This window comes from Bubalus kerabau, chromosome 18 (assembly GCF_029407905.1).
Source record: "Bubalus kerabau isolate K-KA32 ecotype Philippines breed swamp buffalo chromosome 18, PCC_UOA_SB_1v2, whole genome shotgun sequence".
NCBI lineage: Eukaryota > Metazoa > Chordata > Mammalia > Artiodactyla > Bovidae > Bubalus > Bubalus kerabau.
Genome location: NC_073641.1, coordinates 1,453,593 through 1,475,430, shown reverse-complemented (window position 1 = coordinate 1,475,430; position 21,838 = coordinate 1,453,593). Strand labels below are relative to the sequence as shown.

Sequence of the window (21,838 nt, the reverse complement as noted above, 5' to 3'; positions counted from 1 at the left end):
GAGGTGTCGGTCTTCGGGGCCCGCCGCCTCCCGATCCCCGCGGCCCGGGGGCCTCTGAACCTCCTGCGGGCCTAGGCGCAGCGAATCTTGAGCGCCCAACTTGCCCGGCACCTGCCCGCTGCCCAAACCCACCGGGAGCCACGGAGGCGCGGTCGACCGGAGCGCCTCAGCCCCGCCCCTTTGCCCTACCGAGGCGCCCCCCTTGTCCCCACGCCGCCCGCCAAGCACCCGACCTTCCTGAGAGAGCAGACGAACCACAGGCAGGCACACAGACAGACACACACACACACACACACACACAAACACACGAGTGTGGTCTTTGGAAATACTTCTGTTCGTAGTTGCTGGGTTGAGCCCAACTCTTATACGACCCATGGAGTGCGGCCCATCAGGCTCCTCTGTCCGTGGCATTTCCCAGGCGAGAATACTGGAGTGGGTTGCCATTACCTTCTCCAGGGGATCTTCCCGACCCAGGGGTCAAACCCGAGTCTCCTGCGGGCGGATGCCTTGCCATCTGAACCAGCACATTGCGAATTCCCTAGGCAAAATACAAAGAAAAGAGCTCGTGTGCTACTAAGTGGAAAGATGATTGAAGAAACAGAAGGTGTCCTTTGTTGGTATCTTTGAATCTTTCTTTAGTTTTCGTTGATTTTTACTCTTAAGGCTACTTGAACAAGGCAAGAGAGAAACCCCAGAACTGAAAAGCAATTGACTTTTTTGAAAGAAACCTGTGCAGGTTAAGCACTCTTCGTTTTTGAGAGATGGTGAAACGCAAAATCTTGATTCAACACATATGACTTTGGTGAACTTTATTTCAAATCTCCATGATGAACCCCTAAGGCGTCCAGGAAGAAAGGAGTAGAGCGGGAGACAAAAAGAGCAACCTTTCCCCTTGGCGCCATCCCAACCAGCTGCTTAGTTCCTTCATCTCATGGACTACCATCTGGGCTTATCTGGTTTGTCTGATTCTTGTTTCGGGGCCCGTTTCTAGTCACAAGGCTGTCAAGAGTGGGGGGTGGGGTGGGGGGTGGGGGAAGCCCTTCTTTCCATTCCACATGAGACCCAGTGGACAATCCAGGCCCTGGCCACTGCATAGAGCGTGCAGCAACAATATCAACGGTGATGCTGGTTAACAACGCATATTCCTGGAATCCACTCCGTTGGCTACTGAGTGTGTGCGGTGGTGGTCTGGAACCTATACCTGGAAGCTTTCTTGATGATTGCAAATGACACCAAAGTCCGAGGACGATGGAAGATCTTCACGTTTCTGCAAGAGCCACACACCTCCAGAAGGAACCGCAAGACTTGCCTGACATGGTCAAGGTCTAAGTATTGGACTACACGTCGGAAGGTCTCCACCTTTGCTATGGAAGTCAAACGATCTTTCTTGGAAATGAAAATGGATCACACTGAACGTTCACATTCTTCTAGAGCATTTGAAAAGCCCTAAACTGTAGAAATCTGCTGTACGAGTTCCTTGAAAGCAAGAACCCATACTGATGGATATGTCTTAATGCCTTAGATTGTGCCTTGAATATAGCGTACACATGAACCCAGGAAAGGAAAGAATGGAATCGCCAAATATACAAAGAGATCAAAAGTGCCGAGCCAAGTGACACCTGGAGGCTTCCAAGAACTTTTCTGTCTTTCACACGCTAAGTAAATCCTGAGCACCTACGATGAGCTGGGAGGCATGTAATAAGTTTCTGGAACTAGAAGGCGGAGAGAAGCAGACACCGAGTTCCTGCTTTCACTGAGACGAATCTAATGATACATCACAGGCAGATCCTTTGAGAACTTGTCGAGGGGCCTCTACCCTCACCAAAACCTGGGTGTCAGGGAAGGCTTTTCAGAGTAACCATTGCGTTGAGGTCCATAGGTTGAACCTACGTAAACCAGGGTTGAGATGCAGGAAGAATTTCAGGCAGGGAAAACAGCATCCTGGAAGTCTAGGTGACCAGGGAAACTTAGGACGTTCAAGAAATGAAAATGCCCTATGGGATGGAAGCCAAAGAGTGCAGAGGGCATTCCAGGGAAAAGACATCCGAGAAGAACGTGAGGAGCAGGCATGAAGGGAATTGGTCGTATCTTCAATATGATGGGAAAATACAAGAGCCGTTGGAGCAGGATGGTGACAGAATTGCATCTGCATTTCCAAACGGTCATCTTGCTCCACGTCACTAATGATTGGAGAGACTCAACTCCGAACGCCAAGGAGGGACCACTTCGCCCGAGTCCGACTGGGCCTCATTGCAATGTCTGTCCATAGCAGATGCTGGAGAAGCTGTGGAGCAAAGGGAACTCTCCTCCACGCTGAGTAGGAATGGGAGTTGGTACAGCCGGGATGGAAAAGAGTATGGAGGTTCGCGAAGGAACTAAAAGTAGAAGTAGCCTATGGTTCAGCAGTCCCACTCCCAGGCATAGATCCACCCCCAGTCCAAGCCAACAAGCCAGATGCCCCGTTTGGGCACATCGATCTGTGCGCGCGCTCGCATGCGCATGCGCGATCGCCTGCGAGGCTGGGGGTGGGGCGGGGGCTGGGGCTCTGGCTGGAGTCGGTGCAAGCCCCGGGATTGCCTGAGGCAAGCCAAAGGAGCCCCAGAGGGAGACGGGACGGCCGGTCGTCTGGTTTCCTGAAAGCCGAATGCGAAGGCGGAGGGGCTCGCGGGCCGCGGGGAGGCAACCCAGGTCTGCAGCGGGAGTCGGGGCCCCGGCCACCCACTCACTCCCCCCGCCCCGGGAGGGGCTGGGGCTGCGGGGGTGGCGGGGGGGGCGAGGGGGGTGTGGGTCCAAGAATTGGGACGCGGGGCGGGGGCTAAAGGACCTCTTCTGGTAGGCAAAAAAGCCTCCAGCACCCGGAATTCCCAGGTGGTCTCCCATCCAAGATACTAAACAGGCCCGACCCTGCTTAGCTTCCGAGATCAGACGAGATCGGGCGCCTTCAGGCCGGTAGGGCCGGAGACGGACGCGGCCGCCGCGGGGCGCCCTAAGAGCCTTGCGCTTCGCCTCCCTTTCGCTCTGACCTGCAGGTCGGGCCAACGGGCCGCCCCTCTCCTCGGGGGGCCGTGCTGTACTTGAGCCGCACGACCCGCGACCGCACTCCAGCCTGCTGACGCCGGCCCGGCCCCCGAACACCGCCAACACCAGACCAGCAACCGCCTGGCCGGGCCCGGGGGCCCGATGGGCTTCCAGGACCCCCCAGTGACCGGGAGGGCGTGCGTGCGCGCGCGCGGGGCCTGGGGGGTGGGCTGAGGGGTGCGGAGGTCTCGGCGCCCTCCCACCCCCGGCCACTCCAGACCCGGCCGCGCTGGCTGAGCGGGGCCTCCCCCCCCATCCCCTTCGCTGCTCAGGGCCGCGCGACCCCGGAGGTGTCGGTCTTCGGGGCCCGCCGCCTCCCGATCCCCGCGGCCCGGGGGCCTCTGAACCTCCTGCGGGCCTAGGCGCAGCGAATCTTGAGCGCCCAACTTGCCCGGCACCTGCCCGCTGCCCAAACCCACCGGGAGCCACGGAGGCGCGGTCGACCGGAGCGCCTCAGCCCCGCCCCTTTGCCCTACCGAGGCGCCCCCCTTGTCCCCACGCCGCCCGCCAAGCACCCGACCTTCCTGAGAGAGCAGACGAACCACAGGCAGGCACACAGACAGACACACACACACACACACACACACAAACACACGAGTGTGGTCTTTGGAAATACTTCTGTTCGTAGTTGCTGGGTTGAGCCCAACTCTTATACGACCCATGGAGTGCGGCCCATCAGGCTCCTCTGTCCGTGGCATTTCCCAGGCGAGAATACTGGAGTGGGTTGCCATTACCTTCTCCAGGGGATCTTCCCGACCCAGGGGTCAAACCCGAGTCTCCTGCGGGCGGATGCCTTGCCATCTGAACCAGCACATTGCGAATTCCCTAGGCAAAATACAAAGAAAAGAGCTCGTGTGCTACTAAGTGGAAAGATGATTGAAGAAACAGAAGGTGTCCTTTGTTGGTATCTTTGAATCTTTCTTTAGTTTTCGTTGATTTTTACTCTTAAGGCTACTTGAACAAGGCAAGAGAGAAACCCCAGAACTGAAAAGCAATTGACTTTTTTGAAAGAAACCTGTGCAGGTTAAGCACTCTTCGTTTTTGAGAGATGGTGAAACGCAAAATCTTGATTCAACACATATGACTTTGGTGAACTTTATTTCAAATCTCCATGATGAACCCCTAAGGCGTCCAGGAAGAAAGGAGTAGAGCGGGAGACAAAAAGAGCAACCTTTCCCCTTGGCGCCATCCCAACCAGCTGCTTAGTTCCTTCATCTCATGGACTACCATCTGGGCTTATCTGGTTTGTCTGATTCTTGTTTCGGGGCCCGTTTCTAGTCACAAGGCTGTCAAGAGTGGGGGGTGGGGTGGGGGGTGGGGGAAGCCCTTCTTTCCATTCCACATGAGACCCAGTGGACAATCCAGGCCCTGGCCACTGCATAGAGCGTGCAGCAACAATATCAACGGTGATGCTGGTTAACAACGCATATTCCTGGAATCCACTCCGTTGGCTACTGAGTGTGTGCGGTGGTGGTCTGGAACCTATACCTGGAAGCTTTCTTGATGATTGCAAATGACACCAAAGTCCGAGGACGATGGAAGATCTTCACGTTTCTGCAAGAGCCACACACCTCCAGAAGGAACCGCAAGACTTGCCTGACATGGTCAAGGTCTAAGTATTGGACTACACGTCGGAAGGTCTCCACCTTTGCTATGGAAGTCAAACGATCTTTCTTGGAAATGAAAATGGATCACACTGAACGTTCACATTCTTCTAGAGCATTTGAAAAGCCCTAAACTGTAGAAATCTGCTGTACGAGTTCCTTGAAAGCAAGAACCCATACTGATGGATATGTCTTAATGCCTTAGATTGTGCCTTGAATATAGCGTACACATGAACCCAGGAAAGGAAAGAATGGAATCGCCAAATATACAAAGAGATCAAAAGTGCCGAGCCAAGTGACACCTGGAGGCTTCCAAGAACTTTTCTGTCTTTCACACGCTAAGTAAATCCTGAGCACCTACGATGAGCTGGGAGGCATGTAATAAGTTTCTGGAACTAGAAGGCGGAGAGAAGCAGACACCGAGTTCCTGCTTTCACTGAGACGAATCTAATGATACATCACAGGCAGATCCTTTGAGAACTTGTCGAGGGGCCTCTACCCTCACCAAAACCTGGGTGTCAGGGAAGGCTTTTCAGAGTAACCATTGCGTTGAGGTCCATAGGTTGAACCTACGTAAACCAGGGTTGAGATGCAGGAAGAATTTCAGGCAGGGAAAACAGCATCCTGGAAGTCTAGGTGACCAGGGAAACTTAGGACGTTCAAGAAATGAAAATGCCCTATGGGATGGAAGCCAAAGAGTGCAGAGGGCATTCCAGGGAAAAGACATCCGAGAAGAACGTGAGGAGCAGGCATGAAGGGAATTGGTCGTATCTTCAATATGATGGGAAAATACAAGAGCCGTTGGAGCAGGATGGTGACAGAATTGCATCTGCATTTCCAAACGGTCATCTTGCTCCACGTCACTAATGATTGGAGAGACTCAACTCCGAACGCCAAGGAGGGACCACTTCGCCCGAGTCCGACTGGGCCTCATTGCAATGTCTGTCCATAGCAGATGCTGGAGAAGCTGTGGAGCAAAGGGAACTCTCCTCCACGCTGAGTAGGAATGGGAGTTGGTACAGCCGGGATGGAAAAGAGTATGGAGGTTCGCGAAGGAACTAAAAGTAGAAGTAGCCTATGGTTCAGCAGTCCCACTCCCAGGCATAGATCCACCCCCAGTCCAAGCCAACAAGCCAGATGCCCCGTTTGGGCACATCGATCTGTGCGCGCGCTCGCATGCGCATGCGCGATCGCCTGCGAGGCTGGGGGTGGGGCGGGGGCTGGGGCTCTGGCTGGAGTCGGTGCAAGCCCCGGGATTGCCTGAGGCAAGCCAAAGGAGCCCCAGAGGGAGACGGGACGGCCGGTCGTCTGGTTTCCTGAAAGCCGAATGCGAAGGCGGAGGGGCTCGCGGGCCGCGGGGAGGCAACCCAGGTCTGCAGCGGGAGTCGGGGCCCCGGCCACCCACTCACTCCCCCCGCCCCGGGAGGGGCTGGGGCTGCGGGGGTGGCGGGGGGGGCGAGGGGGGTGTGGGTCCAAGAATTGGGACGCGGGGCGGGGGCTAAAGGACCTCTTCTGGTAGGCAAAAAAGCCTCCAGCACCCGGAATTCCCAGGTGGTCTCCCATCCAAGATACTAAACAGGCCCGACCCTGCTTAGCTTCCGAGATCAGACGAGATCGGGCGCCTTCAGGCCGGTAGGGCCGGAGACGGACGCGGCCGCCGCGGGGCGCCCTAAGAGCCTTGCGCTTCGCCTCCCTTTCGCTCTGACCTGCAGGTCGGGCCAACGGGCCGCCCCTCTCCTCGGGGGGCCGTGCTGTACTTGAGCCGCACGACCCGCGACCGCACTCCAGCCTGCTGACGCCGGCCCGGCCCCCGAACACCGCCAACACCAGACCAGCAACCGCCTGGCCGGGCCCGGGGGCCCGATGGGCTTCCAGGACCCCCCAGTGACCGGGAGGGCGTGCGTGCGCGCGCGCGGGGCCTGGGGGGTGGGCTGAGGGGTGCGGAGGTCTCGGCGCCCTCCCACCCCCGGCCACTCCAGACCCGGCCGCGCTGGCTGAGCGGGGCCTCCCCCCCCATCCCCTTCGCTGCTCAGGGCCGCGCGACCCCGGAGGTGTCGGTCTTCGGGGCCCGCCGCCTCCCGATCCCCGCGGCCCGGGGGCCTCTGAACCTCCTGCGGGCCTAGGCGCAGCGAATCTTGAGCGCCCAACTTGCCCGGCACCTGCCCGCTGCCCAAACCCACCGGGAGCCACGGAGGCGCGGTCGACCGGAGCGCCTCAGCCCCGCCCCTTTGCCCTACCGAGGCGCCCCCCTTGTCCCCACGCCGCCCGCCAAGCACCCGACCTTCCTGAGAGAGCAGACGAACCACAGGCAGGCACACAGACAGACACACACACACACACACAAACACACGAGTGTGGTCTTTGGAAATACTTCTGTTCGTAGTTGCTGGGTTGAGCCCAACTCTTATACGACCCATGGAGTGCGGCCCATCAGGCTCCTCTGTCCGTGGCATTTCCCAGGCGAGAATACTGGAGTGGGTTGCCATTACCTTCTCCAGGGGATCTTCCCGACCCAGGGGTCAAACCCGAGTCTCCTGCGGGCGGATGCCTTGCCATCTGAACCAGCACATTGCGAATTCCCTAGGCAAAATACAAAGAAAAGAGCTCGTGTGCTACTAAGTGGAAAGATGATTGAAGAAACAGAAGGTGTCCTTTGTTGGTATCTTTGAATCTTTCTTTAGTTTTCGTTGATTTTTACTCTTAAGGCTACTTGAACAAGGCAAGAGAGAAACCCCAGAACTGAAAAGCAATTGACTTTTTTGAAAGAAACCTGTGCAGGTTAAGCACTCTTCGTTTTTGAGAGATGGTGAAACGCAAAATCTTGATTCAACACATATGACTTTGGTGAACTTTATTTCAAATCTCCATGATGAACCCCTAAGGCGTCCAGGAAGAAAGGAGTAGAGCGGGAGACAAAAAGAGCAACCTTTCCCCTTGGCGCCATCCCAACCAGCTGCTTAGTTCCTTCATCTCATGGACTACCATCTGGGCTTATCTGGTTTGTCTGATTCTTGTTTCGGGGCCCGTTTCTAGTCACAAGGCTGTCAAGAGTGGGGGGTGGGGTGGGGGGTGGGGGAAGCCCTTCTTTCCATTCCACATGAGACCCAGTGGACAATCCAGGCCCTGGCCACTGCATAGAGCGTGCAGCAACAATATCAACGGTGATGCTGGTTAACAACGCATATTCCTGGAATCCACTCCGTTGGCTACTGAGTGTGTGCGGTGGTGGTCTGGAACCTATACCTGGAAGCTTTCTTGATGATTGCAAATGACACCAAAGTCCGAGGACGATGGAAGATCTTCACGTTTCTGCAAGAGCCACACACCTCCAGAAGGAACCGCAAGACTTGCCTGACATGGTCAAGGTCTAAGTATTGGACTACACGTCGGAAGGTCTCCACCTTTGCTATGGAAGTCAAACGATCTTTCTTGGAAATGAAAATGGATCACACTGAACGTTCACATTCTTCTAGAGCATTTGAAAAGCCCTAAACTGTAGAAATCTGCTGTACGAGTTCCTTGAAAGCAAGAACCTAAATTGTAGAAATCTGCTGTACGAGTTCCTTGAAAGCAATAACCTATATTTATGGATATGTCTTAGTGCCTTAGATTGTGCCTTGATTATAGTGTACACGTCAACCCAGGAAATAAAGAATTGAATCGCCAAATATACAAAGAGATCAAAAGTGCCGAGCCAAGTGACACCTTGACGCTTCCAAGAACTTTTCTGTCTTTCACACGCTAAGTAAATCCTGAGCACCTACGATGAGCTGGGAGGCATGTAATAAGTTTCTGGAACTAGAAGGCGGAGAGAAGAAGACACAGAGTTCCTGCTTTCACTGAGACGAATCTAATGATACATCACAGGCAGATCCTTTGAGAACTTATCGAGGGGCCTCTTGTCTCACCAAAACCTGGGTGTCAGGGAAGGCTTTTCAGAGTAACAATTGAGTTGAGGTCCATAGGTTGAACCTACGTAAACCAGGGTTAAGATGCAGGAAGAATTTCAGGCAGGGAAAATAGCATCTTGGAAGGCTATGCGACCAGGGAAACTTAGGACGTTCAAGAAATGAAAATGCCCTATGGGATGGAAGCCAAAGAGTGCAGAGGGCATTCCAGTTAAAAGACATCAGAGACAAACGTGGGGAACAAGCATGAAGGGATGTGATCATATATTCAATATGATGGGAAAATACAAGAGCAGTTGGGGCAGGGAGATGATAGAATTTCTCTGCATTTCCAAAATGTCATCTTGCTCCATAACACTAATGTTTGGAGCGACTCAACTCCAAGTTACAAGGAGGGACCACTTCCACGAGTTCGAATAATCCTCATTGCAAAGTCTGTCAATAACGAATGCTAGAGAAGATGTGGACCAAAGGGAACTCCACTCCACAAGCAGATTGTGTGGGTGAATTCTCTAAGAAATTAAGGGAAGGAGTGCTACATCTTGTTTATTGTATTGTGTTTGGGGGGAACTATTTTGGAATTAGAGGAGCCCATTTCTCAGTATATGATTTCCAAACTAGGCAAGTATAATTACAGTCTGATAAGATGTAACTCAAATAACTTCTGAATGTTAATTGATTTTGAAAGAGGAAATAATCTTGCAAGAGAAATATAGACAAACAGGAAAAGCATAGTTGTCAATATATTAACCTAGAGATGCTACAAATATTGTTTAAGAAATATGAAAGTTTCATGGAGTATTTCACATGAAGGAATTATTTCCTCTTAAAAGTCAAAAGGGCTTCCCTGGTGGCTCAGAGGTTAAAGCATCTGCCTGCAATGCAGAAGACCTGGGTTTGATCCCTGAGTCAGAAAGATCCCCTGGAGAAGGAAATGGCAACCCACTCCAGTATTCTTGCCTGGAGAATCCCATGGATGGAGGAGCCTGGTGGGCTACAGTCCACTGGGTCGCGAAGAGTCAGATACTACTGAGCAACTTAACTAACTTAAAAGTCAAAAAGGATCATGAGTCCACTCATAAAAATGATTTGTTCTTCAGTTTTATCATGAATTACCTGACTAAAGGATGATTCTGTATTGTATTATTCCTTCAAAATTATAGCACATTGTTCACTTTCCAGATTTTTATTTAATTGATATTTATTTAACACTGACTCTGTGCCAGCACTGCAAAACCCACCCACTCACCCTACACCAATTTTGTGACTTCATTAGAAACCACTTAATCAAGCAAATTCTATAGTTACCTCTATTTTACATCCTAAATTGGCACATTATATGTCGCCCTACTTAACACTATTAAGATTATCTCTTTTTTAAAAATTCTTGATAAATATAATTCCTGGCTTCCTCACAAAATAATTTAAATTATATAAAAACTGGAACTTTGTCTAATTTATCACTGTATTCTTAGCTCTTCGAGGAATATTAGTACTAGATATTCAAAAGACTCGTATTAAATGAAAATGATTTCAGTGGGTCTCAAAAGAACTTGTCTTTAAAAGGCATTGGTGCGGGGAGCTGCCCGTCAGAACGGGGTCCTTTGTCCGAAGGACACAGCTCTGGGAGCTGCCTCAGTCCTTGAGGGTTTGCTTGCAAACATAGCTCTCTGTCCCGCCACCCCAGAGATTAGGCGCTTATTTACTGCAGGCACCTGGAGTTCTGTGCAAACTTCTCACTCACAGAGAAATATTATCTGGTGTAAGAAATAATAACAGGGTGCCATTCCCATGCTCTCAAGATTTCTTGTGACTGTTTGTAAGATGTGTAGGTCAAACAAAGAAAATGTTAACTGTCTTGTCTTTCTCACGCTCTTCTGTATAAATGTGAGATGCTGAATAAAGTTGGTGTCAGACTGCGTCCCTTCGTGGAGACGTGTCTGAACCTCTCGACCCCATCTTTGTTGGAGATTTCTCTTGCTTTTGTTTCTTTTCTCAGCCCCGCTGTGCACGTTCTCGGGACCTGATCGACTTTGCCGTCTAGCACCGGCACATTGGTGCCATTTAAAGTAGATATTAGGTTTCCATTTTCTCATCAATGATTCATTTCATTGGTTTTGTCATTTCAGATAACTTTCTTGAACATCAGATCATGGAAGATAGAAATAATGTTACTGAATTTATCCTCTTAGAACTTTCTATGGACAAGAAAGTCCAGATCCTCTGCTTTTTATTTTTCTTATTCTGTTACCTGGCTATTTGGTTGGGGAATTTGATCATTGTGACTTCTATTACATGCAGTCAGCTAATCACCCAGCCCATGTACTTCTTCCTTAACTGCCTTGCACTCTCAGATCTCTTCTACACCTCCACTGTGACACCCAAACTCATGACTGACTTACTGATGGAAAAAAGGCCATTTCCTATAAAAACTGCATGACACAGCTTTTCACCACCTACTTCTTTGGGGAGGGGGGAATGAGGTCTTCACCCTCACAGGGATGGCCTGTGACTGCTATGTGGTCATCAGCAAACCTCTCCACGACGCCATCACCATGAACAGGCAAAAACGTCACTCAATTCTCATAGCGTCGTGTGCAGGGGGACTTCTTCATTCTCTTGGTCTCTTTCTTCTTGCGATTGTTTCACCTTTCTGTGGCCCCAGTGAAATAGACCACTATTTCTGTGATGCATATCTTTTGTTGAAACTAGCCTGCACTGATACACACAAAATTGGCTTTTTTGTCATTGCCAATTCTGGCTTGATGGGACTGGTGCTCTTTGTGGTTTTGATGGCCTCCTACATTTTGATTCTGTATAATGTGTGCACATATTCTGCAGAAAGCCACCATAAAGCACTTTCCACCTGTAGTTCCTACATCACAGTCCGTGATCCTCTTTTTCACACCTGTCATCTTTGTTTACATTAGACCTGCCACAACATTACCAGAGGATAAAGTGTTTATGCTCTTCTACACAATTATTGTCCCCATGCTCAACCCGCTTATCTACACACTTAGAAACATGGAGATGAAAAATTCCATAAGAAGAGTTTGGTGCAATAAAAGGTTCTGGGAAAGGAGCTTAATGATCTGAAGGTCATTCATCTCTGACGCCAGTGACTGTCTTCTCATCACTCCCTCTGTTGCTGAGTCTCTCCTGCTAATGGGAAAATCAGTCAGAATGTGTAAAAGCCAAGCCTCCAACAACAGCTTGCCTTCAGTGTTTCCTTCTTTATTTTCCTCTCAATGCGTTTTCCTTGATTTCACTTTTCACTAATAATCCCCTTTGTTTAAAAAAAAAGAAAAGGAAACTTTTTACAGAGTAAAAACACACTGAAAAATCTGGAGGGAGAGTGATCCTGCCTGTATTGAAGGCTAAACCTGGGGGAGACTTCGCTCTCAAAATACTTGGCCTCAAGGTATAAAAGGTAATAATATGTTACAAGGTAAAAGACAGTTAAAGAATCCACCTGCTAATGCAGGAGACACATGTTCAATCCTTGGGCCAGGAAGATCCTCTGGAGAAGGAAATGGCTACCCACTCCAGTGTTTTTGCCTGGGAAATCCCATGGAGAGAGGAATCTGGTGGGCTACAGCCCATGGGGATGCAAAACAGCTGGACATGATTCAGCGACTAAACAAAAACAAAAAGGCAGTTATAGGAAAATAAGAACAATCACATACTGCAAACTCCTTTCAGAACTATATACCTAGCCTCGTATCCTACAACTCTAGATTTCTTTTAATCAAGTACCTAGAGATTTTTTTGTGTGTATTTGTGAACTGCTATTATTTTACTTAAGTGAAAAGAATATATAGATCTAAATACAACATAGTGTAAAGTCCAGCCTTATAGTCGACATGGCAAGTCTTACAGTCTGAAAAGCAAGTCACTGTGTGATCTGTTTGTGAAGTAACATTGTAAGTATTGGGGGAAATGTATGTGTATGTGTGTGTATATATATATATATATATATATATATATATATATATATACAAACTCATGCTATTTGAACTGGGTTTGACATTAAGTATACATGATCAAGGAATAAATAAACTACAACTGACTTTGCTACAAAAAAGAAGAAAATATAAATCCTTTAGTTCCTCAAAAAAGATGATTAATCTCAAAGTAAAAGACTTTCACTTACTATCTAAATTCAAGTGTAGAATAATCCTAAAATAATATTTGACAAAATATAGATCAGACTCAGTGATGGGAATATATATATATATATATATATATATATATATATATATATATATTCTGCTGCTGTGCTTAGGTGTTTCTGACTCTGTGGCCACATGGACTGTAGCCCACCAGGCTTCTCTGTCCATGGGGATTCTCCAGACACAAATATCGGAGTGGGTTGCCATGTTCTCCTCCAGGGGATCTTCCCAAGCCAGGGACTGAACCCAGGTCTCCCACATTGCAGGCAGACTCTTTACCAACTGAGCCATCAGGGAAGCCCAAGTATACTGGAGTGGGTAGCCTATCTCTTCCCCAGGGGATTTTCCCGACCCAGGAATCAACCAGGGGTCTCCTGCATTGCAGGTGGATTCTTTATCAGTTGAGCTACCAGGGAAGTCTAATGTGTATACATCCATACCTATAGGATTTTCATGATTTTCTAGGGCAAAGTATACATTTTGTTTGAAATACATTTTTAAGATTGCTGCATTTTCTTATGAAAATGTGCATAGTTTTGGATATAAAATGTAACTATTAATAGTATAGATTTGTATTCTATATAATGAGTTAAACTATATTTAATACTATAGATTTATTTTAGGTAATAGGATATTTTCTAATGTTTCTCTCTCAAATAATGTAATATTTTGTAGAATTAATAGGACAGATGATGGATTTTAAAGAATCATATTATTACTATGTCATAAAAATGTTGCTAACTGTTCTCCACACAAAGATAGGCCATATTAATATTTGGCTATATTATGTGTGTGTCTCCTTCAGAATTTTCCACAGTTTATTGTGACTCACACAGTCAAAGGCTATGGCATAGTCAATAAAGCAGAAATAGACGTTTTTCTGGAACTCTCTTGCTTTTTCGATGATCCAGCAGGTGTTGGCAATTTGACCTCTGGTTCCTCTGTCTTTTCTAAAACCAGCTTGAACATCTGGAAGTTCTTGGTGCACGTATTGCTGAAGCCTGGCTTGGAGAATTTTGAGCATTACTTTACGAGCAACAAAGATCTGTCTAGTCAAAGCTATAGTTTTTCCAGCAGTCATGTATGGATGTGAGAGTTGGACTATAAAGAAAGCTGAGGGCCGAAGGATTGATGCTTTTGAACTGTGGTGTTGGAGAAGACTCTTGAGAGTCCCTTGGACTGCAAGGAGATCCAACCAGTCCATCCTAAAGGAGATCAGTCCTGGGTGTCCATTGGAAGGACTGATGTTGAAGCTAAAACTCCAACACTTTGGCCACATGATGAGAAGAGCTGACGCATTTGAAAAGACCCTGATGCTTGGAAAGGTTGAGGGGAGGAGGAGAAGGGGACAACAGAGGATGAGATGGCTGGATGGCATCACGGACTCAATGGACATGGGTTTGGGTGGACTCCGGGAGTTGGTGACGGGACGGGGAGGCCTGGTGTGCTGCAGTACATGGGGTCTCAAAGAGTCAGACACGACTGAGGGCCTGAACTGAACTGAATATGTATGTGTCTTATTTTTGTACTTGCAAGATACTTTGCAAATATTATTTTGCATATTTTGCTGAATATTTAAATGTCAAAAAAGAATGGTGTTTCAGAATTGTAAATAATAATCTTAAGGAGGCAGAAGTTATCAAAGTAACTGAATGAATATGTTGTAAATAATGTAAATCAACCAAATCTTACTTAATTTCCCAATTGAATTATCTCCTCAAGTGGATCAGTTGTTTGGAGTTACATTTTCATAAAGATCATCCATTCGTCTTCCCAGATAGTTGCGAATATCTGGTAATAACTGATATTTTTCAATATCCCCATCTCTGTGTTTGCTTATAGTGTTTAACAGCCTTCCATAGAGACCTCAGCTCTGCCTTCATGTGTAAATTAAGCAGAAACCATAATCCATGACCTTCAGCCATGAACTACAGAGTTTAATACCAGATATTTTGGGTGAGGAATTTTTAAAAAAGATGCTTACAATATATGCCATTCTTATCTCTCCTGTTAATAAATACAAGTACTAGGAAATAAAGAGGCCAGAATATATTGCTTCATTTCACAGAGACATCATTCATACAAATCTCTCTCTCTCGGAATGAGGCTTAAAATAAGACATTATTCTGCCTGCCTCATTCAGTCTGGATTCATGAGCAGTTCAGGTTGTGGGGTGGTGGTTGCTTTTCGCTAGTAAATCACACTGTATGAGAAAACTCATATATTGAGTTTAATTCCTATTATGTGGGGATTTCTTATGTTATGTCAGTTCAGTTCAGTTCAGTCGCTCAGTCGTGTCCGACTCTTCGTGACCCCATGAATCGCAGCACGCCAGGCCTCCCTCTCCATCACCAACTCCTGGACTTCACTCAGACTCACGTCCATCGAGTCAGTGATGCCATCCAGCCATCTCATCCTCTGTCGTCCCCTTCTCCTCTTGCCCCCAATCCCTCCCAGCATCAGGGTCTTTTCCAAAGAGTCAACTCTTTGCATGAGGTGGCCAAAGTACTGGAGTTTCAGCTTCAGCATCATTCCTTCCAAAGAAATCCCAGGGCTGATCTCCTTCAGAATGGACTGGTTGCATCTCCTTGCAGTCCAAGGGACTCTCAGGAGTCTTCTCCAACACCACAGTTCAAAAGCATCAGTTCTTCGGTGCTCAGCCTTCTTCATGGTCCAACTCTCACATCCATACATGACTACAGGAAAAACCATAGCCTTGACTAGACGGACCTTTGTTGGCAAAGTAATGTCTCTGCTTTTGAATATGCTATCTAGGTTGTTCATAACTTTTCTTCCAAGGAGTAAGCGTCTTTTAATTTCATGGCCGCAGTCACCATCTGCAGTGATTTTGGAGCCCCCCAAAATAAAGTCTGATACTGTTTCCACTATTTCCCCATCTAGTTCCCATGAAGCGATGGGACCAGATGCCGTGATCTTCGTTTTCTGCGTGTCGAGCTTTAAGCCGTTTTTCACTCTCCACTTTCACTTTCATCAAGAGGCTTTTGAGTTCCTCTTCACTTTCTGCCATAAGGGTGGTGTCATCTGCATATCTGAGGTTATTGATATTATCCCGGCAATCTTGATTCCAGCTTGTGTTTCTTCCAGTCCAGCGTTTCTCATGATGTATTCTGCATAGAAATTAAATAAGCAGGGTGACAATATACAGCCTTGACGTACTCCTTTTCCTATTTGGACCCAGTCTGTTTTCCCATGTCCAGTTCTAACTGTTGCTTCCTGACCTGCATACAGATTTCTTAAGAGGCAGGTCAGGTGTTCTGGTATTCCCATCTCTTTCAGAATTTTATACAGTTTATTGTGATCCATGCAGTCAAAGGCTTTGGCATCGTCAATAAAGCAGAAATAGATGTTTTTCTGGAACTCTCTTGCTTTTTCCATGATCCAGCAGATGTTGGCAATTTGATCTCTGGTTCCTCTGCCTTTTCTAAAACCAGCTTGAACATCTGGAAGTTCACGGTTCGTGTATTGCTGAAGCCTGGCTTGGAGAATTTTGAGCATTACTTTACTAGCATGTGAGATGAGTGCAATTGTGCGGTAGTCTGAGCATTCTTTCGCATTGCTTTCTTTGGGATTGGAATGAAAACTGACCTTTTCCAGTCCTGTGGCCACTGCTGAGTTTTCCAAATTTGCTGGCATATTGAGTGCAGCACTTTCACAGCATCATCTTTCAGGATTTGAAACAGCTCCTCTGGAATTCCATCACCTCCACTAGCTTTGTTCGTAGTGATGCTTTCTAAGGCCCACTTGACTTCACATTCCAGCATGTCTGGCTCTAGGTCAGTGATCACACCGTCGTGATTATCTGGGTCGTGAAGATCTTTTCTGCACAGTTCTTCTGTGTATTCTTGCCACCTCTTCTTAATATCTGCTGCTTCTGTTAGGTCCATACCATTTCTGTCCTTTACGAGCCCATCTTTGCATGAAATGTCCCCTTGGTATCTCTAATTTTCTTGAAGAGATCTCTAGTCTTTCCCATTCTGTTGTTTTCCTCTATTTCTTTGCATTGATCGCTGAGGAAGGCTTGCTTATCTCTCCTTGCTGTTCTTTGGAACTCTGCATTCAGAGGCTTATATCTTTCCTTATCTCCTTTGCTTTTCACTTCTCTTCTTTTTCCAGCTAAGTCATACAGTGACTCACTTAGTGGCTCAGTCACACACTTGATAATGTAAGGAACAACACTTCTTGAAACAGGCAATATAGAAAACAATAGCAGTAATAGTAGAATCATAAGTAAGAAGTTAAGTCAAGAACTTCTAGTAGGTGTAGCCCAGTGACATCTCCATGTCATCTGACTTAGTTTGCTAAATGACTATAGCTTGCTGTTGATATCCTGGTTGTAGATCCTGAGCATCTGATCTTGATTCAAAGACTGGTTATTGAGATAAGCTTTAGAAACAAACTCAGAATGTCCTTTTTAACAACTTAATTAAACCTCTTAGCAATGTAACATAACCACAAGGAACTATCTAAGGAGTGCGTCTTAGTAAATACAGACCTTAACTTAAAAAACTGGAACTTAATATTCAGTGAAACATAATAGATGCCATAGGCCTGACATCAGTTAGGTGGATTTTTCTTTTAGAGCTCCCCAGTATACGTTGAGATTTCTGTATATGTCGGGAGACAGTCTTTTTATTTACCTGATAAGGCTGTTCAGAACCCAAGTGTCTCCAGCTTCTGGAGGGATGAGGCAGAGAGAAAAAAGGTATAATTTCACCCGTAGGAGTAAATCACTAGATTGTTTTAAATGACCAGTAACTCGAGGAGAAGTGCTTCTTTATATCTGAAAACACAGAGTAAAAATCAACAATATGTCAGACAAAAAGTCGTGAAAATTGCGGTCATATTTAGCAGTCTACTCCATCCCATGCAATTGATCCCTTTGTTCTGCTGTCCTTGCCCAATGGCCAAGGACATCAGTGAAAGCAGTAGTCGCGAAGAAACTCATGAAGCTTTTGTGAATGTCTGTATGACCTGTCCAGCAAAGTGGGTGCCCTGATCACTGGAGATTGTGGAAAGCACCTTTTAACCATTTTTTCTATTCTGAGATATTAATTCTGAAGCCAGGAAAGGCATTATCAAATAAAAATGAGGTTTGTCAGGGAGCCAGGAAAAGCCAAGTGGCCACGTTGGACCTCTCATAGCCCCAACCCTTTGGTTTATGGCCATTTTTAATCCATTTTAAATTCCCTGAAGAGGCGTTAACTTTTGTAGAAGCAGAATGAGCTGTGTTCATATGTGCTGTAGTCTGTTATCAAAAGCCACATTCCAAGAAAACTTTGTTCTTTTAATCAGTGAGAGAAAACCAAATTCCAGTTTGGTAACAGCTTATATTCACTGTGAAACAATAGTTATTCACTTAGTCATAGTCACAATAAGACTTCAAAGGCAGTTTAATGTCTTAACAAACTTGTAGCATGCACAAAACTCTTCTTTCACTTGCAACACACCTTTTTGCACTTTCTGTATTCGTCACTTCATTTGTCCACTTAGAGGACAGCCACCTGTACGTTTAGACTTACTTTGCTTTTCCTTAATAGAATGTAATTCCATTCCTTATTACTTTTTATTAAAAACACACATCTTACTTTTCTTCAGAAACCATAACTTGTACTTTATATCATCATTCTGTCGATTGGTAAGGATAAATCACCCAAAGTTATATCATTTATAAAAGTATCTGCACAATGTCTCTGTTAATTAGATCAATAAACAAACATCAGTATCATGTATCAATACAATAATGATTATTTCCCAGTTCACACAAGCCTCAAATTCATTTACTTTAATTTCCTTGAATTTAGAATTGTTTGATTTGTAAGCACTTACTTCTCTTTAGGCCAATTAATTAGAGCTCATTGAACCACATAGCCTTTAGCAATTTTTTCCAAGGATGGAGACATACACCGAGACACACACAAATCTGGACAGACAGAAACCTCACAGTTTTCCACCTGAAATTTAAATTGTCTCTTTGTCCCTTTTATTTTCTTGGCTTGAGTTCCAGCTCATGGCTGGAGTCCCGGATCGAGTGGGCTGTGTATCTCAAGGACATGATAAGAGTTAACTCAGGTTTTTCCCCAGGCATGTTTCTGTTTCTCAGGCAGGATCAGAGCTCCCCAAAAGAGTATTTTCACAAGTCAAACTTTTAGTAATTACATGTGCAAAAGGAACCAGTTTTGCAATTTCAAAAAGATTCCATTTTACCTAGTTTTCTCCGGAGTCTAAAGAATACACATGGCCATTCAGGGTTCAAAATGTCATTTCTCCTTCATGTAGTCATAGCTTCATAGCTAAAATTTAAACCAGAGAGTGCTCAAATTGGCTCTGATGACAGGGGTAGACTGATCGAGAAGATGTCCCAGCAGGGATTATCTCTCTGGGCAGGTGAGGTCGTCTCTTAAAGCAAAGAAACCCCATATATAAGGGATTTTTAGGCCTTGAGGATCAAAATTATCCCAGTTTTTCAAGATATTATTCAAGGGGGGGTGGTGGTTCTGGACTGTTAGGCCCCATCTGTAAGAGAGAAAAAAGCAGTGCCCAGTGCCATGGCTTTTTTCTACCAGAGGTGTCTGCCCCTGCTCTAGACGGGGTTGGAGACTGATTTTCCACCTAAGCTTCCTTCCCTGGCCAGAGCTAACCTATCTCTTACAGGTGAAGGTGTCCTACTCCCACCCCCCCTCATTCTACCACCCAGGCATGGTGGAGATGCACCAGGGTTAGACCTGATGGCATCCCAGATTGATGTCCAGGTCCTCACCATTAAAACCTTGGTTTGATTTCCCTTTTATTCCGGCACCACCTGGGGTGGAACAGAGTAGTTTTCCGGATGCTCGCCGAGCCAAGACCACTAGGGGAAGCACCCAACTTCTGTGTACCTGCGCACATTCCTCATAACAGTATAAGTGGCAAGTCATAAAGGGATGAACAGAAAACCCAAGACATCCTCCTGAGAGTGGCCACACGAGTCTATTTAATAACAAAGGAGGCGATGGAGGGCCCGCCTGCGAGGAAAAACTAATCCTTCATATGCATGGAGTGCCAACATCATCCTTTTGATTCCTGTCCCTCAGACTGTACAAAAAGAATACCTAAGGAGTTGAGACAAGAGCCACTGGAGGGCTTCGTCTGCTCTGCTAAGAGCTAGCGCTACTAAGGGAAGAAGCCCAATGCACTTTCAATCTGCCCAAATCTGGGGTGTCCCAATCTGTGTCCTCAGGAATCTCATGCTCACCAGCAATGCCTCAATCCATATAGTCCAGAGGCATAGCCACGACAAGAACTTGCCTGTGTGTCTGTGGGGTCAGGATGGTGATTTCCAGTCTGAGAGATGTCCCTGGAGCTAGAGCTCCAGCTAGCTCCCTAAAGTGCTCCTGTCTGCAGTGTCCTGTAAAACTTGGAATGGGGGCCTTGCTAGAAAAGCACAATAACAGCATGGATTGCAAGTCCCTTGAAAGTCTACAATCCGGCACACGAGGTTAATAACTTTAATTCCCCAAGCAGATATGAAATGGTCAGAGGGACCAGGAAAAGCTGACTGGGGAAAAGAAGTTCAGTCCACATGCTTCTGATTTAGTAAAGTAGCTGCTGCTGCTGCTGCTGCTGCTGCTGCTAAGTTGCTTCAGTCGTGTCCGACTCTGTGAGACCCCAGAGTTGGCAGCCCACCAGGCTCCCCCGCCCCTGGGATTCTCCAGGCAAGAGTACTGTAGTGGATTGCCCTTTCCTTCTCCAATGCAGGAAAGTAAAAAGGGAAAGTGAAGTCACTCAGTCGTGTCCAACTCTTAGCGACCCCATGGACTGCAGCCTACCAGGCTCCTCCGCCCATGGGATTTTCCAGGCAAGAGTACTGGAGTGGGGTGCCATTGCCTTCTCCGTAGTAAAGTAGAGACCACAGTAAACGAGCAAAAGAATCTCAACTCCGAGTGTTCTTACCTTGTCTTGAAGATCTTGGACAAGCCCCCAAGATGATAACCTAGCAGTCAACGGTGACCGATGCCACTGGATTCATGGTGTCTGAAGAAGAAGATATTACTCTGGGGCCAAAGACAGTCTCAGTCACTCAGAGCTTTGTGTATATTTTATTTAAAGTGAAGGTGACAGAAAAAGCTTCTGACACAGACATCAGAAGGGGCTCACTAATTTAAGTGGGGCCATATATACGTCTCAACTAGCCTCTGAGAATAGACAAAAAACATCTCAAGGATGTGAGCGTTTTGCCCAGACCCTTTCCTATAGCATACATCCAAAGCTCAAAAAGAGGAATGTCCTTGAACCTGAGATACTGCTCCCTACAATGCCTACTTGTCTTAGGCCAAAGAATGTGAAAAAGCAAGCAAGCTTGCCTCCTCCTTAAAGGGGCTTTAGGCTTGGACTCTTTATCAACCTGCTGGGACAGGTAAGTATACAGTTAAAATCAGAAAACTCTAATGTTGTAATGGTGGTGAGTAAAGCATTTGTATAACATACCACTGATAACTCATATAAGTATATCACTTATAAATTCAGTATGAAGGTCAAAAGATAAAATATCAAAGTAATGATAACTACAAAATGAAATAATGGAACCATGTTTGAAGAATTAGATGACAGTATGATACTAAGTCAACAAACAGAGAGACCCAATGAAGAGCTACAAATTATTTTTTTTTAAGGAAACTAACATAAATTCTGGATTTGAAAACGAAAATAATTGAAATGAAAAATTGATAGGTTCAATAGCACATATGAGATGCTGGCAGAAATAATCCATAAACTTGAAGATGAATTCATAGAAATCAATGTAAAAATAAAGAGAAAAAAATGTTGAGGGAAAATGATCTAAGGCATCCATTCATTACACCATCGAGTATGGAAGGAGAGAGACTCTCAGAAAGCAGGGAGAGAAAGGGGAGGGAGTAAAATTACTTGTAGACGGAATGGCTGACCGGCAGGTCAGAGCGAAAGGGAGGCGCAGTGCAGGGCTCTTAGGGCGCCCCGCGGCAGCCGCGTCCCTCTCCGGCCTTATGGGCCTGAAGGCGCCCGATCTCGTCCGATCTGGGAAGCTAAGCAGGGTCGGGCC

The 21,838-nt window shown here is 46.7% G+C and overlaps 1 protein-coding gene and 2 pseudogenes across 1 annotated transcript in view; all 3 read right to left on the bottom strand.

The window, feature by feature from the left end:
- Window positions 1–21,838, bottom strand: part of LOC129632894 (liprin-alpha-1-like) — a 141,991-nt gene that overhangs the window by 88,691 nt on the left and 31,462 nt on the right. The gene's annotated exons all lie outside the window — the stretch shown is intronic.
- On the bottom strand, window positions 2,844–2,963 carry LOC129633464 (uncharacterized; annotated as a pseudogene).
- On the bottom strand, window positions 6,209–6,328 carry LOC129633460 (uncharacterized; annotated as a pseudogene).